A 17,294-nucleotide genomic window follows, 5' to 3' on the forward strand; every position below is an offset into this window, starting at 1 on the left:
AGGGGATGGGGGGAGTAAAATTGTGTCTTTAACCTTATTCTTGACTTGTATTTGGCTTTAAGTGCTCCACTATGCAACTTTAATAGAGTTTCCCTGCAGTGGGGTTACATGGACCCGTGCAAGCACCTGCAGCGTCAGCAGACTTGGAGAGGAGGATGGAGCATGCCTGCTTGGAGACTTTTCCACAGAAAAGTTTCCAGGGCTCTGATATCCCCACTGAGATGACAGGGCACCAATCTTCAAAGGCTCTTCTGAACTCCCCATATGGAGCTGAGTTTATTTACTTTAAGGACATTCATCCCCTACAGCCAACAGGGAGCACAAGAGCTCAAGCTGCTACAAGAAAAAAGGTCTGCTTGCCATGACCTTGCATTCCCTGAAATTGTTGGAAATCTTTCTGAGACAGCTTGGAGCAGTGCACTGGATCAGGCAGCTAATTATAAAACTTGACTTACTTTGCAAGCGTACCTGACTCCCACGGAGAGTGACAGCAGGGCTCATAGGATTTGTGTTGTGTACAAACATCAGCTGGTTTTCAAATGATCATTAATATCATTTCCCCAAAATTTGTAGCACACTGAACTCCCTGCTATGCAAACATGATCAAGCCATCAGGTTCAAAGTTCCATATGCTTCCCACCTTCCCAGGGAAGCATCTTAAAAATCACTTTAAATGTTAACATTTCCTTTTCCACTTTCCTCTCTCAAAAATATTGTTTAGTGAATCTGTAAAACCTCTAAAATCAGGCTGTCATCTTTGGACATAGGCCATGTTTGGAATTTCTCATCTAGAAAGGCAAATGTTTCACTAAGTTCTGGCCTTCTAAATCCAGGAAACTGTGTAATGAAAACTATTTTACAATCGTATCTGTGGTTGTTGCCTCCTATATACTTTATAGTTGACATATTTATAATACAAGGGGATGTAAAATATATTCACCTAGATAGTAGTCAGTCAGTCAAAAAAGGACCAGCACAGCATAAGTCCACAGCAGATGCCTGTTCCAGAGAATAATAGCTGGCTGTCTGGCTCTGCAAGTAATAGATTACACATGCACACACACAAAACACAGACACCTGTCCAAAACTAGTGGTCTGATTCTCTTAAGAAAATGTGGGCATTCGCTTAGGCTAATTTTTCCCCCTCTATCTACTTGCAAAGTACTAAGCAGAATATGTGATATTGGAAACTATTACATTCTGAATGACTGATGTAATTGCATTTGAGTCTTACCACGACCTCTAGATATCCCCAAACCCAAGGCCAATTTAACCAAATGCTCTGCTATTTCATTCACCTGCGAAGATGCTTCCCAGATGAATTTGCAAGTCCTTTAAAGTGAGCATCATTTCATGAATTCCCTTGTTGCCACCCACTTCAGACTCATTACAGCACTTCCATTAGTGCCCAGTCAAACAGCAGATAGTATTTGCAAATGTTGTTAATGGTAGTGCAATACCCTATACGAAGACGAGTCAAATGTAATATGCCAGAAGTTATCCCAGCCCGACAAGTAACACTAGCTAACTACAGCAAAAGTGACATGTCATCTAAGTGCAAAGTACTTTCAAAAATGTCTTATTAAGGCACACAGTGCAGTAGCTCAGAAGTAGCAATCAGTGGTAGGATACTTGCCAGCTCAGACTCTGGCAGGTGAGTTGGGAGCTACGGACTTGGCTGAGGAGCCTGTGTGAGCAGCACAGAGCACTGCTGCTCAGGGATGGAGCAGCTGCCTTGGAAAGGGAAGACACAGAGCTTAGATAGAGATGGAAGCATGCCCTAACTGGCCTGGGCTCACAGCCCCTGGAGGCAGTGGATTTTGGAGCAGGGAGAATGGGCACTTGATCAATTTTGACTAATGATGACACAGAATCTGAAGAGTTATGGGATGAAATTAAGGGGTCCCCACACAGCCACTCAAAAATCCAGGATGGACCCACAGGCACCTGTGCCCACAGCACATGTGCAGCCACTCCTGAGTGCTGTGGTGGCAACAGCCTTCTGGGAGCTGAGGCCACATAAGACCAGCTGTGAGCACTCATAGTGCCCTGAACAACAAAGCAGGAGAGGATATACCTGGGCAAACCAAGACACAGGAAGTACTTGGTTAAGTCTAGCCCCTAGATCTCTTTCCTTCTTTATAATGCACAGAGACAGTCTCAAAGAGCAGGCTGCTGCATTTTCTTTAATTTCAGTGCTTGTCTGCAGTTATTTCTTTGAAAGACCCTCTTGATGAGTGAAGAACAAGGAGAAGGATGGAACCATAAAAGTGACCTCTGCTTGAGGGAAAGAAATAATTTTTATCAAATGGGTCAGAACTGTTTTTCAGCAATGTTAGCCTCTATCTTGTATGGATGTCATATAAATAGCTAGAAGAAACAAGATGCTTATTAATGATCAAAACTTTCCAGGCTTTCAATTAAGGAACGAAAGAAAATGCTAGCTAGTCACATCTACGTCCTCTGAAAGATTCCAAAGAGGGGAGAAATGATAGGACATTTCCAACCTCTTTTGGATAAAGAAATTGAGCACAAGAAAACTAAAAATCTTTCAAGTGACTTTGAATACTCCTGATGAAACAAAAGCAAGTGCAAGTCAAGCCTGAAGGATTTACTTTCTATCTTGCTTCTGGAGTTGCCTCAAACCGTTTATTTTTTTTGCAGAGATCAGAAATACAAATAAAGAAATTAGGAAGAAATCTAGCAAATGTTGTCAAGTTGTTTTCAAAACCAGATCACAAACTGTATCACTGGATCACTGCTTTCATTACAAATGCTTCATTCCAGGAGCTCACACCTTTCCATTATTCAAATGAGACCTAAGTTGCTAGAAGAGGACGGATATCCATCACACATTTTTTATTCACACATTTTCTTTCCAAGAGGCTGCTCTGAAACAGCAGATATGGACCCCAGAGTTACCAGGGAAGAGATGTGCCTCCATTCCTCCTCTCTGCCTTGCAAGGTCTCCTGAGACCCTCAGCACAGGGACATTTGGACACTGTGCTTTGCACAGAGCCCCTCCTTCAGGCCTCTCAAGGACCACGATGGCACATGAGCAGAACAGTTGCTGTCACCCATTCATTTACTCAGGATGAGACCTTTTACCCTTCCAGGATGTATATTACCAGCTGTCAAGTGGCCACAACAGCACTCAGCTCCACGTTAGGAAGAAGCATCATAGAAATGTTAATCAATTCTAATCAATATCAGGTCCTGTGTCTGAAATGAGCTGCTGGCAGAAAAACGGCAGCAGCAGAGCCGAGGTTGTTCAGCAAACACTTAGGGTACAAAGGGAAAAGCACTGGCCCCAAAATATCCTTCACATTTAAAAGGACGCTGGCAGGAGTGACGCTGAGGAGCTCTGGCACAGCGGGTCCCAACCTGACCAGCTGGCAAGGAGAATGGGTTTTGGTTTCCAGTGCTCTCCACACAATCACTTTCATCAAACAGGATCCCATGTCAAGTTTTCCAACCTGTGCTCTCCCTGTACTGCTGGAACCCTCAGCACTGGCCCCAGGGAAGCACCTCCTATGGCAACCCATTCCAAACCCATGGAAAACAGACCACGTGGTACACAGGTGGATTTGAACCCCTGAAAACACTAATGGCTGTTTCATTTCAAGAAGGGGAGAAGACAGGCTGAGAAGAAAGGTTTACTATTCAGTGGAGGAAATGTGGCATGGCCCAAAACTGAATGACAGAAATACAGAGCCAGTAAGATATGTATTTTAAAAATAAGCTATTGCTAGCAGAACAGGTCCAAACATGATTCCGGGAAGGAACACAGAGCACCCAGACACTCACAATACACTTCACACAGTACACTGATGGACAATAAACCTCTCTGAACCAAAACAACAAATTGGATGGGGCTTCCTATGTCTTTCAAGGACCACCAGCTGCCATCTGTATGTTTCCATATTCATCTGGCATCACCTCATACTTATTGTAATTGTCACAAGCTTCATGAGAACACCCCTCACAGTGATCCCAGTCTGTCTTCCACATAAAAATCAATGTCAAAATTGGAGTCCCAATGGACTGAGCCTTTGTTATTTCTAATTCTGGGGACAGAATCCTTCTGTTTTTCCACACAGATTAAGAAGCAAATGACTTTGATACTAACATGCTCAAGAAAGAACATTATACTGTAGTATTTGGGAGAATAAAATATTTTTAATAGTACCAAAATATTGCTTGATTTTGCCTTTTATTTGTACTTTTTGGTATAATAATGACTTCATTTTAACCTCCCTAAAATCGTAAACAAAACTATATTCTTTTATTTTGAACATGCAGGGGTATCCTTGTCCAGTTCCAAAATATTTTTGAATGTTCTATAAAATTAAAAGTTCATCCAAACTTGAATTTTGAGTTTGGCCCATCAACGTTTTCTGAGAAAAAAAAAAAGAAGAGGAAGAAGAAGAAGAAGAAGAAGAAAAAATAAACCAAGCCTACACCAGAAACATGTTGGTCAGCTCCTGAAAAGATGTGCTTTTAAAGAGTCCCAGCTGGGCTGGCAGGAGGCATGAAATATTAAATGCTTTTAAAAGAAAATAAACTATCTTTCTATGCATTCATATCAAAAGATCCTCACTTTTTTGCCCTTCTTACCTTAAAACCAGAGATATACAGATAGACAAATTGGGATTACTTACAAGTTGACACTGAAATTTCAGTTCATAGTTATGTCATGCAGTAGGATGCCTTAACATCAGAATTCTTTAACAAGTCATATTAGCTGTGAAGTGTTACTAATTCTGAATTCCTGGTGGTTTGCCACTTTAAAGTAGGTACCAGATGAGATTAGATGAGGGGCGGCTTTGTTTCATTGTTTGCTCATTCTTGTGCATTTATAAAAACAATTCTCTAGTTCTCAAAAAGAGCCCAGGTAAAACACTGTAGAAATTGAACACACAAAATATTACAATAAAATACGAAGAGACACAGCATTATATCTTCTGATAAATAACTCTTATTAATTGTGCATCCCAAACAGAAATTAATGCAAATCAACTTTCTTCTGTAAGATATAATTTCATTCATTCCAATGACCTGAACCACAGAAATAATCATCAATATTTTATCCTGACACCCAGACATCCATTACAGGATCCCATCCAGGCACTCTTCTTCCAAGAAAGGAGCTCAGTTCTCCTGAATCAATTAATCTTTGTTTACTTACGTGTTTCCTCATCTATAACAGCACTGATTTAGTAAATCCCTTCTGAAGCTAAATTTCAACATTAAACATAGAACTCTGACATGTGAGCTGGCAGAATTCATCAGTGACATATGGATATTCCCTAGCTACAGGAAACAGGAATTTATTCAGCTCAGGTTTATTGCTGGAAGTGTTTCCCAAGCACACAGGCTGCTTAGCTCTGCTGAAGTATGTGGTGTGCACCTTACGTCTCAATAATAAAATGTACTCCTAAAACCAAAGAGGGCCAGTTCCTGGCTCTGGCTGGAACTACACACCTCACACAGACCAGTGAGGCTGGTCACTTTCTGAACAAAACATCTACAGCAAAAACCTCAAGACATGCTGATTTGAAAACAATCTTTCCAAACTGCAGCTTGTGTATAAAACACATTAAACTAATAAGAAGGGGTCTAACACAGACATCAAACTACTTTTGTTGCCCTTATCCCAGGGCAAAAGGACTCAGCACTCTGCTGACCTGGGGTAGGAGGTGAGTACTCAGCTGATTTGCTGTAATAAGTGCATCTCACTAAGTTTGCCTGAACAAAAAGAAGATGGGCAAGACCAATTTTGGGGGGGGGTGGAATCCCCAAGGAACAACAGCAAATTGCTGAATGTTATGTTAGTTTTCTCTTAGTTAGTGTTTTTCTGTGTTAGTGTTTTTCTTAAAGGACTTTTCTCCAGGAGGCATGAGAGTAAATAAGAGTGAAAGCTTTTACTTAAAAGAAGCAATAATAAAAATTGCTATAATCACAGCCTAGCTTAAAAAAATTAGATTTCACTCATTTTTAATACCACACTTTGCATCAGGATTGGATTCACTCTCTCTTTGGGTGTCTGTAATCATATTTTTGATTTCTTCACCATGAGGACTTTGGCTTCTGTCTTCCATGCAAGTCATGACATTGGTACTCGTGTCTTTCTGTGGGAGGCACCACACCAAAATCTGCAGGACTTGCAGAAAACTGCAAGATCTGCTCAAGTTACCACTGCCTTGGCAGAAAAAGGCAAAGGTTTGTAGCCATTCACTTACACAAGTAAGCTCTCAGCTGGCTTTTCTCATTTATTTAAGAAAGCAGATTAGGTCAAAATTTGTGAATGTCAAGAAATTGTGGACTGCTTCTTTAGCTCACCCAACATGAACACCCATCCAAAATCTGAAAGGAAATGCTAAACTCTCACTACCCATAGAATCAGGTTTCCATTTAGTTAGAATTTGTGTTATCCTTTTCAAATATACACACAGCAGCTTGATTTGATACTACCCAGTCACAAACCCCAACTTCACATTTAAATATCTCATCAGGAACTCTTCAGAAAGGCTAATATATTGAGCCACTCCAATTATCATTCGTAAAATTCTTGTGCTTTATTTTGAAGCGAAAGTTGAAGTTTTCCACTCTGGCAAAAGAATCGGAAACATTGCAAGACAACTGCCTGTAATTTTGTGGAGAAAGAGGTTTGAGAGCAGTTTACTTGCTTTAGAAACCCATGGTATGACCTGGAATAGCAAGTACAGACATCCAAGCGCTGCCTAAAAAGAATTAGCACCACTGTTCAAGAGGACTATGATCCAAGAAGTCCTGACCAGCCCAGGTGTGAGCAACAGCACACCATGCAACACTCCTGTTCCTGCTAAACATGCTTGAGTGCTCATAATCTTGTCCTCCTGAGCACCGAGAAACAGGGCTGTTTATGTATACCTGACCAGGTATTGTACCCCCCACCCTATAACAGGAATTCCCTACAGAGGAAAGTTCTGGAGCAGACCGGGCAGGTCCAAGCACTGCAGCAGCCTCTTCTTTCGAGGGTGGCAAAGGCTACAGTCCACATGCAACTTTTCCTTTTGCTTTATCATAGGAGAGGTTTTACTGTCTTATGTTTCAGCCATCTCTCTTCAGCACAAGCAGACACAAAAAAAACATAATGGGGTATTTCTAATTCCTCCACTTGCATTTCTTTGTTAATGCTCTACTCTGAGTCCAGGAGACTGCTACTGAAAATCCTCCTGGCAAACAATGCAGGATTCAAAGAGAAGAACAGAATTATGTGTGACTTACTGCTAAAAAATGAATGGTGAGGCTAAACAACAGCTTAGGAAATTATGTAAGGAGTAAGTATACATTCAAAACAAACCCTTTTACACAAACCCAAGAACGCTCCACATAACAGCTTTTAAATAGAATAACTGCTATGCTAGTCAATTGTCTTGATATAAGCTCATCAAAAAAAGTAAGATAAACCTTACCATTCTTTTCAGCCCAACACAGTCAAAGAAAATAAGTCTTAAACAGCAATCATTTTAAACTACATGCCCAAAAATGCCAAAACAAACAAAAATAAACAAACAAACAAGCCCCAAAAAAATCCACAAAAATATAAACACATCTTAGAAGATCTGAGATGTTTTCTGCTGTAGGTCTACAAGCCAATAGCCAAAAATTATTAGGACCAAACCCCTCACCACTGAGGAATACATGGAAGAACCAAAATCAAGCCTGCCCTTTGTTTACACCACACAAACACAGCACTCCTCTCTAGGAAGCGATGCTTACCAGTTTCCACACAGGACTACACACCTCCTTCAACAGTGTCCTCACAAAACATACTTTCTTTTGCAGCTGTGTGGGCTACAAGAGAAAATTGAGCAGGTCTTTCTTCAAGCACCAATAGTACTAAGAGACTGTCAGTGCAGCCAGCAGCAACCACCACCGATCCCACTCAGCTCAGCTGCTTAACTGAACCAAGATGCAGAGTGCACATGTGTCCTGTGCAGGCAGAAAACATTTCCTTGGTAATTAGCACCAGAGCCTCCTACCTGGGGAGGCACTAAACTGCACTCATCATGAAAAATTAAACATCACTACTTGAAACAGAAGCATTTGTTCTCAGTGTCAAGTTTTGGCACCATAACAGGAGATGAGAGACTCAATATCAAATAGTGACGACAAAGGCAAACTAATCAGAAACCCTAGCTTAGCATGCAGAGTATTACACTGGTGACAAGTCAAGGATTTTTGTTCTCAGATCTGTTTGTGAGAAGCAGTTTTGTGCATTCAGCAAAGGAATCAGAAGGGACTAGCAATTACAGAGAGCTGCCACAGCTGAGCTTTTTACACCATCACACCAGTGCAGCCCATTTCCCAGCAGGATGCTCCTATTGGGAAAACCTGATATCTGCTCAACATTACTGTTCGTCCCACAGCAGTTCAAGCAGTAGGATGTTTCTGAGCAAAACTGTAATGATTCAACAGAGAAATGTTCCGCCCATAGAGGGACAAGACATTACCTCACCAGAGCCAGCAGCTTTAGTGGATTTATTGCATGTTATCCCACTGTGGTTATTTTTCCTCCCAGTTTTAATTTTGTAGCACATAGTGGTTCCTCGGTACAAGAACAATTTGCATAACCAAGCAGAGACTCATTCTGAAGCACACTTACAACAGCATCCAAATGCCATGCTGTAAACAGGGCTGGGAATGGCACATCAGGTTTCAGTTTGCTATTAAATCTTAATACTTCCTGAGGGCTATGTAGTCTTAATTGTATCTTGTGTCTTTGCCACAGCACTGCACAGTGTCATTTCAGTACAAATCAGATGAAAACCCACACAGATTTATCTAATCTGTTCCCCTATGAAAAGTTTTGATTCCCATTTTCTCTGGAAACCTAGGAGAAGATAAGGTGCAATACAGAGTAGTGGAAGATTAGAAACACATTGCTGTGATTTTGTATTGGTATAAAAAGTGAAACACCAAGGAAGAAAAGAGTGTAAAGTGCTTGCTGCTCTCCCAAAGACACCAAACGATGGTTTTTGGCAACTAACCCTTAAATTTCAGTTTGCTTCCTCACAGTCCCTCAAAATGCATTGCCTTTTTTTTCCTTTTTCCTTCGTTATTCTTTAACTTCCATATGGAGATAGGGTAGGGCACCACTGCATGCTTTATCTGTTTAAATGGTGTTTTAAAAAATCATTTTGGGAGTACACCCATATTTATTCAATCTTACAGTGGAAATCAGGTTAATGATGCTGCTTTACTTTGTCAGCCTGTAACTCCAAGTTCTGTATTTACAAGTACCAAACAAGAATTTGGTGAGGGTATTGCAGCATTCACTTAAAAACACTGTATGTGCCTAATTGGAGATAGAGCTTCTGGACTGCTTTGGCTTTTATGTAGCTCTTTGTTTATGTTTGCAGTCCACCCTATGGTCTGCATCCTTTTGTATATACACAGCTTCTGTGACGATTATCTATGAGATGTTTTCCTCGTGCTTCTTTCTCGTTTTTAATTATTCAGTGTCGGAATTAATAAACAGCTTAGAAAATGAAAATGTCACAGCTTAGTGCAGAATGCATCAATTAATAAAGTAGGATGCAGGACAATTTAAAGGTACATTCCCCAGTGGCAAGAGAGCTGATCCTCTTCCATCTGGAACACAAAGCAAAAATATCCCATTGACTGCAACAAGAGCCAGTGGGCTTAAAAGATTCTCATGATCTTACAAATTAAGACAACCTACTTTTCATGAACAGTGACAGAACTTGTAGTCTAAGCATCATTTAAGAGCTCTAAAGTGCACAGTACGCTTAAAGGGACCAAATTTACTTTAAAAAAGCAATTTGCAGATCTCATGAAAAATTTTATAACAGTTTGATCCAAACATGTGTGCAATCAAAACCACAAAAACTTGCTAATCTCTCCCGTTCACTCAACTTGTCCAATAGTGAAATACCTTGGGGAAGGAAACAGGCCATAGGCTGTAACTTGTAGATTTTTTAAATTCTTTTAAGTACTTGGTCTGGGCATAAGCAGAGGTTGATAGGTGCTTCAGAGATCAAAGGGTAGTTTGGGCTTAGCTTTATCACCTGGATTTGAGGAAATCGCTGAGATCTGATTGAAGAAAGATACACTTACTCACTGGCTTCTACCATAGATTCTGCCTATGTGCAAGAATGCAATAATAATGCTTACAGAAGCATCCATGGGGCTCTGAAAACACCTAACACAACCCAACAAATCCTGATACACCATTTGTAGAGGCAGAGAGAAACAAAAGAACGTAAAAATTGTGACATGGCTCCTCACAACCTCTCTAGTCTGGATGCAGCGGTGTCCCTGTTTCCTTCTTGCACTCCTAAAATTTCTTTTCACTGCAACTGCTTTCAGCCATCTATCAGAGAAGCACATTGGGGGAGATTTTCAAAAGAAGCATCCTAGTCTCAGCTTGGGGACATGGACCTGCTCAAGGCAGGCAAAGCCCAGACAGTGTTGATCCAAAACTACATTTTCTTCCCAGGGACATCTGAAGCAACACACATTAACTATGCATGTTAGAAAACCACTTTTTCTGAGGGATCAATGGCAAATTATGTATTAAATTCACATGAAGAACAACAGCTCAGCAAAACAGGTATTTCTTAACAACAGTAATCCTCTCCAGCTGATTTCCTGTCAACTACGTCCAGTGTACTCCTGCTAGTAGAAACCAACGTTTCCTTCTTGAAACAGGCCAGGAATTTTAGGCCCAACTGAAAAAAATAAAAATTCTCATCTCAACTACTTACTATGTTTAACCCCTTGAGACATGTGTCTTCTACTCCCTTATCATCCCCAAACAGGTCCTCACTTTCAGTTGCTCATAGGCAGGCAGTCAAGTGCTGTAGGCTTTATACAAACGCAGTAAGAAATGGATACCATCTCAAAAAGTTAAAGCAGGATGAGTTAAAAAGCAAGTGTGGGGCAAATCCAAAGTCATGTGGAAGAAACACAGAAGTAAAAAGCTTTGTCCCAGATCAGTGGACAGGTAAGTAAAAGAGAGAAGCACTGATGACCTCCTGATGTTCAGTTTAGTGCTCTGTTAATAGAAACTCTTCACTTTAAGCACTTCATCCTTCTACTACAAAAAACAAGCACCTGATATGGCTGAGGAGAGGAGAGAAGGCTGTATTTTCACTTCAGGAAATCTGGAATTTCAAACACAATGAAACTCTACAATTTAATTCTCCAGGGCATCTATGAAAACCTGTGCTCTCTGTGGCTGGGAAAGGGTTCTCAGAAAGACATACATTAGAGGTGTGTGCAAAAGCATTTCCTGGGACAACGAAACATATATCACATCTTAACTGAGAAAACACAGAATCACAGTTAAAATGGAAATTATTTTAATCTATCCTGTGGCAGACCAATTAAATACAGAAGTGTTAATCCTTGAAGCCATATAGACATTTGATTAGGCAAAGTGTATTGATTGGTAAAAATTAATTCCAGCATCAAAACCTGTATTGATTGCTGCCAATCTGCTTACCCAGTTTAACTAACATGGCCTAAGAGACTCATGTTTAGTGAGGGTGGCTCTGTGGAGGGGCAGTTCCCCTTTCCCTTTCTGCTCTTCCCTTCCCATTTAACAGGACTCCACGGTGGTAGCCTTCTGGCCCCACACACAGTGGCTGCCCACCCACTTTGCTTATGCTTAATTCCATTTCTATCTCCATTTTCCACCAGCAGGAGCTAAGACTGAACACTGGGATGGGTGTTAGATGCAGAACAAGGTGAGTTGCTGCAGGTAGAGGTATGTGTGGCAGCTCAGTGTGGTGACAGGCCATCCACTGCCCTTCACTGGGCTTTCAGTGCCAGCACAGGGCTTCAGGGACACTTGTGCCCTGTGCTGCTCCCTTCCCAAGGGTCTTGAATGAACACTGCCATAAGCTTGTGTCATGCTCAGCCTGGCACAGTCAAGGACTTACTTAATCCTTATCCACTATTAAGAGACACCGCATTACAAGATGACAACTTGAGCCTCTTCTCCTTCCTAGCACTACTGTTTACGTATTTCAAATCATTTCCACAGATCTGTGTGTTTACATTTGTATTATTTGAGCCTTACAGATAGAAAATCTACCATTGCCAGTTCCCCAGCTAAAAACTTCTCTCTGTTCTCAGCAGAGCTTGCAATGCCTCCCAGTCCAGTACTACCCTCAAATTCAATTGACTTTTGTATTCACAAACCAGACTTAATGGGAATTCCTGTGGGAACACAATGGATGCATCCCAATTAAAAGTACGACCATCTATCATTGATGCCACATCAGTGTGTCTGATACTACCTGGGCCCAAGAAAATTTGGTGTGGTAGGCAAGAGTAGGAGGCAATGGCGGAAGGTGTTCCTGCCTGTGGTAGGGAAGTTGGAACTAGCTGATCTTTAGGGTTCCTTCCAACACAAACCATTTTATGATTCTGCAAACTCTATCAATACAAGGTCAAAATTAATGATGTCATCCTTAAAAGTCACTTTTATATTCTGTGATTTTCCTTTATTGAACCACATGTATATTCCTCATGAATCCATTACCTTCATGATAACTTATGATTTTTCTCTTAAGAGAGTTTAACTATTACTTTACTTCAGTCAGGATTTAACATACCTAATGACATATGCCATAATAATTCTTCTAAATCATTGCAATATTTGCCTTCTCAAATGGAAGATAATTCCAAAATTCTCATCACTGCTAAACAAATTTGCAATGTTGTAGTAAAGGTATAGGTAATTCCCTATTTCATAGATGCTGTCCCTCATACCTGCAGGGCATCTCTAACTTCCTCTTGCTCTCTGATGAGTGCAGCTGTTTATTTAGTGTTTCATTTATCAGCTATCCATGCACATTAGGTGATACCTTGTTGGGGGGTTTTTCCAGCATCAAATGCATAAATGAACAAGGAAGTGTGGGAGAGGAAAGTCAGCTACAATGAAAGGGTTGAAATGCAAAATATTTTGAAGTCTTACTGCATTCTTTTCTGGGCTACTCAGAATAAATGTGAATGACCTACATACTGTGCATACACACGAACTTATCAATTGGGTTAGAAAGGTTACATATACAGTGGCCCAGTTCCAAAGCAGCTCAAACAGAGCCCTCACAAAAAGAACCTCAGCCCTGCCTATTCATGTTAAAACAGAGCAATTTCTCTTTACAATTTTCTGTTCCATAGTTCACTATTCTCACCTCTCTTGGTATTCACTTCAGCGATGGACTCAGTGCTTGTCATTCAAGTAAGGAAGGATCTCTGCAGATATGAAATGCAATGCAAATACAAAGCTTCACAACTCTTTTTTTTCTGACCAGCATTTTCATTTTAATTTGTCGGCTCAGTTAATGAGTGGTTTAACTCCAAAATTATAGCAACCCTGAAAAGAGTCTATAAAGTTTTATTCTGTCCATTAAGATTAAACTCGTATTTTTTTCTACTGGCCTTCAGTGTTGCACCAAAATAAAACTGATCTGGTGTTGCCACTACAGTTACCACAAACACATAAAAAATAATGCAAAGACTAAGCACTGAGCAACATAAATCAGGATGCATAATTACACAGCAGCTGCTCACTGGTAGGAAGGAACCCTGTAAGCAAAATTTGGCCTAGTGATTTGGAAAAGGATTCGAACAAATGCCTACGACTTAGTTTAATGTTAGCAACACCCAAATCATCGTAACTCTTTACAATTTATTTTGTCTAGGATGTGCAGTCATAAAAAATACTGCTCAAGTGTCAACTCTCTTTTATTTCAAGCCTGCTTTTGTTGTTACCTCCACTCTTGGAATCAAAAACAAAAGGTGTGTAGATCCCCAGAAGATGCTCTGGGAATGCAGGCACTTTTTGTATATACATGCATCCAGCGTACAGGGGTGTCAAAGGGTTTTGGCACTGCCCAAAAATTCCTGAATCACTTTTCTGAATTTAAGTGACTGCTTCCCCCCTGAATGCCAAACATGCTCCTCTACCTCTTCTCCTGGTATCTAGCACTGGGTTCTGAGGCATAGTACTGCAAGAGGCCACAAGCCTGAAAACAAGCAAAAATTAGCACCTAGCTTTAAATAAGGCTTTTTAGCCCTTTATAGGATTTAGCCCTTGCTTTCCTAAAGCTCACTCATCAAAAGTAGTTTTTGAAAATGGGATGTGGGTGTTTGAAAATCTTAGACACTACTAAGGTCAGGGAGACTGCTGCTCTAAGGGAGCTGAAAGCTTTACAGGGAAACCACAGGAGCACAGGGGAAAAGCACTTTCAATACACAGCCCTGTTTTCAGTTACCAGCACGAGCATCCTTTTGGGGAGAAAAAGTAATTTCCTTTGCAAGAGGTGTCCCAAACAGCCCACAGCCTGCTCCAGCACTGACCCTCCCATGGGGAAGAGGGGACCTGCAGGATGTTTCCATCTGGCTCACAACCATCTCCTGCACCAAACAATGTAGAGGGCTCTGCTTTGATGGGCAGCTGGACTAGGTGACCTTCTGCACTCCCTCCCAGCCAACACTATATCCTGGATCCTAAAAGGAGCTGGAAATAAGCTTGTTGATTTACATTTCTATATACAGATATGTTCAACACATGCACCAACGGCCTGCCACCCCACTGAGCAGGGAGGACGGGGGAAGGGAGTGCTGATCTCAGTATCAGAACCTGGGATCCATCAGATCCCAGGATGCAGACACATGGGTAAGCAGGGTAGCACACTGTTCCAGATAATGACAACAATCTTTTCAATGTATTAAAAACTCAGCCAGAAAGGTGATAAAGGAGATTTTGGGGCGAAAGGAAAGATCAAAATAATAATAGTTTCAAAGCACTGTACTTATTTTAGATGTTCTTACAGCATGTTTCCATAGGAACTGGAACGCAAAGGAGCACACTGCAGCAGTGTTCACAAATGTTGTGTGGTTTAGTGGCTTGTAAAGCATCAGTTAAGGGCACCATGACCACTCTGAGAGTGCCAGGCACCTGCTGCCTTTGCTGCACAACAGGATCTTAGTTATGATGTTTTGCAAAACCTAGGAAAATAACATTTTTTCCTGTATTTTTTTCCTGTCATCCTGCAGGCATGGATGCTTTCACATCCATGTGTAACCACTCCCCACCCAGACCCACTTCATGTGGGGCATGAAGACAGCAGCGTTTAACCCAGCTTGCTTGGTTGCTGTGGAGGTGGTGCATCCTAAGGAGTAGCACATGGGCCTGGTTTTTGTATTCATCTTTAGTACCCACCTGCTGAGTGACCTTGTGCAAGGCACGTCAGGTAAGGTCTGCTCCATCTGTCAGCTGCCCGAAACGCATCTCACCCTGCTCAGCACGTGAGCAATTCTCTGGCCAACAGGAGCGCATCTATCCTGCCTGAGACACCCACACCATGGACAGGTCTCTTGCTCCCAAAGCATACACCTAGTCACATCCATACACTTAGCCCTTTGCCCACATGCCAACGGGCCAGGTGGCAATTGATTATTTTCTCCATTCAGAATTGGCTGCTACAAAGTGAGGTCTGTGCTGCAGCTCACCAAAACAGCATTTAACTGCATGAAGTGGTGTTGCATGTCTTGGAGCAAGGCATGGGCATGGGGGTGCTTTTGGTAACCTTGCTAGTGGGACAGCACTGGAGGATGTTTATGATGTAGAGAGCCAGACCTGGTGTAGTGTCACCCTTTAACTCATCCTGTGTCAGCCCCCTCCATAAGCTGTCCTCAAAACTGAAATGGGTTCTTTGTCAGAGGGAAATAATTGGTTGTCTCCAAAAGACAGCACTGAAAGCAAAGAAACCCAGCCTATCAGATCCAGGCAACAAGGACCTGGGACTAAACTGGAGAATTAAGCTATTTAACTGTGTTACTCAAAGAGAACAAGGCTGCTCCAGAGTGGGATGAACTGTGCACCTCAGCCTGTGGCGGTGACCTAATTGACCAGTTTAACTTTAGATGGTAAAAACAAGACAAAATTACTCCCACCTCCTGTGCTGTCATTCCTCAGTGCACGCAACGGTGCAGTGGCAGCAATCCCATCTGTAAAGGACTTTCTTACCAGCTCATGACAAGGGCTGTGCAAGCATTGGTTACCTGTACTTCTGGATTGAGAAATAAACAGAACTTTGTTACTTATGGATTTGACAACCCCCTAATATTAATATTTACTGAGACCTGCCTGACTCATACAAGTTAAGGTGGATAATTTTTAACAATCAGGGTAAAACACCCTCTTCCTTGGACTTGCCAGGTTTAACTTCACATGCCAGTAAGAAACTAAGCCAAAATGTTGGCTAAAGACCTGTGTCCAGAAGTATCATCCAGACCACAGCCAGCAGAATCACAGAGAATCACAGAAGTTGGAAGGGACCCACAAGGATCATTGAGTCCAACTCTTAGCCCTTCACAGGACATCTCAGCCCAAAGCTCCATCACTTGTAACCACCTACAAATATATTTATGCTGTTGTGGAAATGAAAAAAAACTGGGTTTTTTTTAAGTTGCATTTTGTAAAGGAATTCAGTTGTTGCCTACAGCACAGAGGTATTTTATAAATGCTATAACAAAAACATATCAATTTAGATATTTAGATACTCCACATACTGCAACATTTTTCTCAGCAAAACAACTTCCACTGTACATATTGCCATAAAAATTCATATTTAATTACAGATTTAACAAAGAAATATAGATGTAGGATGTCTGAATCCAGCTCTCATTTCAAATGTTACAATGACAGCTTCAGTCAGTGTAAAGATAGAAGTATCTGGGAAGCCCTGACAGCCTCACACTGAAATTCTGTGTTTAAAACCTGATTATTTAAAAGAAGAAAATTCTGATTATTCAATCTCTTTCCACACCTCTCCAACAAAGCAGCTTTGGGAAGGTGCATTAAAACTGTATTCCACTATGCCTACACCTTGTATTTTAAGGATCAGAAGCAGTATGTTACAAATACACATATTATCTATGCTTTTGTGCCTCTGAAGTCATACACTGAGGTGGCAGAAGACACGCTTTAATGTCAATTTTCAAATATGAGTGAAATTTAATGACTTAAACCAGTGCTGTAACAAAGACACTAAAGCAGGATGTAAATTTTGCTCACCTGCATGTTACTTGCACAACTCCAGATGCAAACACTGACTTTCCCAGTGGGGAGTAAAGTCACAAGCCACAGTGAGATGTACTGAACACCAGTCTACTTCACAGCCCAAACTAAACAAAACAACACATATAGCAGCATTTAGTATATAGATAGTGTAGAAGTATTAGAATTTCTAGTTTTACTGCTGTTT

At 41.2% G+C, this 17,294-nt stretch overlaps 1 protein-coding gene across 2 annotated transcripts in view; it reads right to left on the reverse strand.

Moving 5' to 3' along the window:
• Nucleotides 1-17,294, reverse strand: part of MTUS2 (microtubule associated scaffold protein 2) — a 276,732-nt gene that overhangs the window by 230,326 nt on the left and 29,112 nt on the right. The window contains exon 3 of one of the 2 annotated variants that reach the window (XM_069012610.1): nucleotides 17,105-17,214. The exons of the other annotated variant lie outside the window; for it this stretch is intronic. The gene's annotated coding sequence lies outside the window, so the exon portion shown is untranslated. The remainder of the gene's footprint in view (nucleotides 1-17,104; nucleotides 17,215-17,294) is intronic. 2 annotated transcript variants of the gene reach the window in all.

The sequence above is a fragment of the Aphelocoma coerulescens genome, chromosome 1 (assembly GCF_041296385.1).
Source record: "Aphelocoma coerulescens isolate FSJ_1873_10779 chromosome 1, UR_Acoe_1.0, whole genome shotgun sequence".
NCBI classification, from domain to species: domain Eukaryota; kingdom Metazoa; phylum Chordata; class Aves; order Passeriformes; family Corvidae; genus Aphelocoma; species Aphelocoma coerulescens.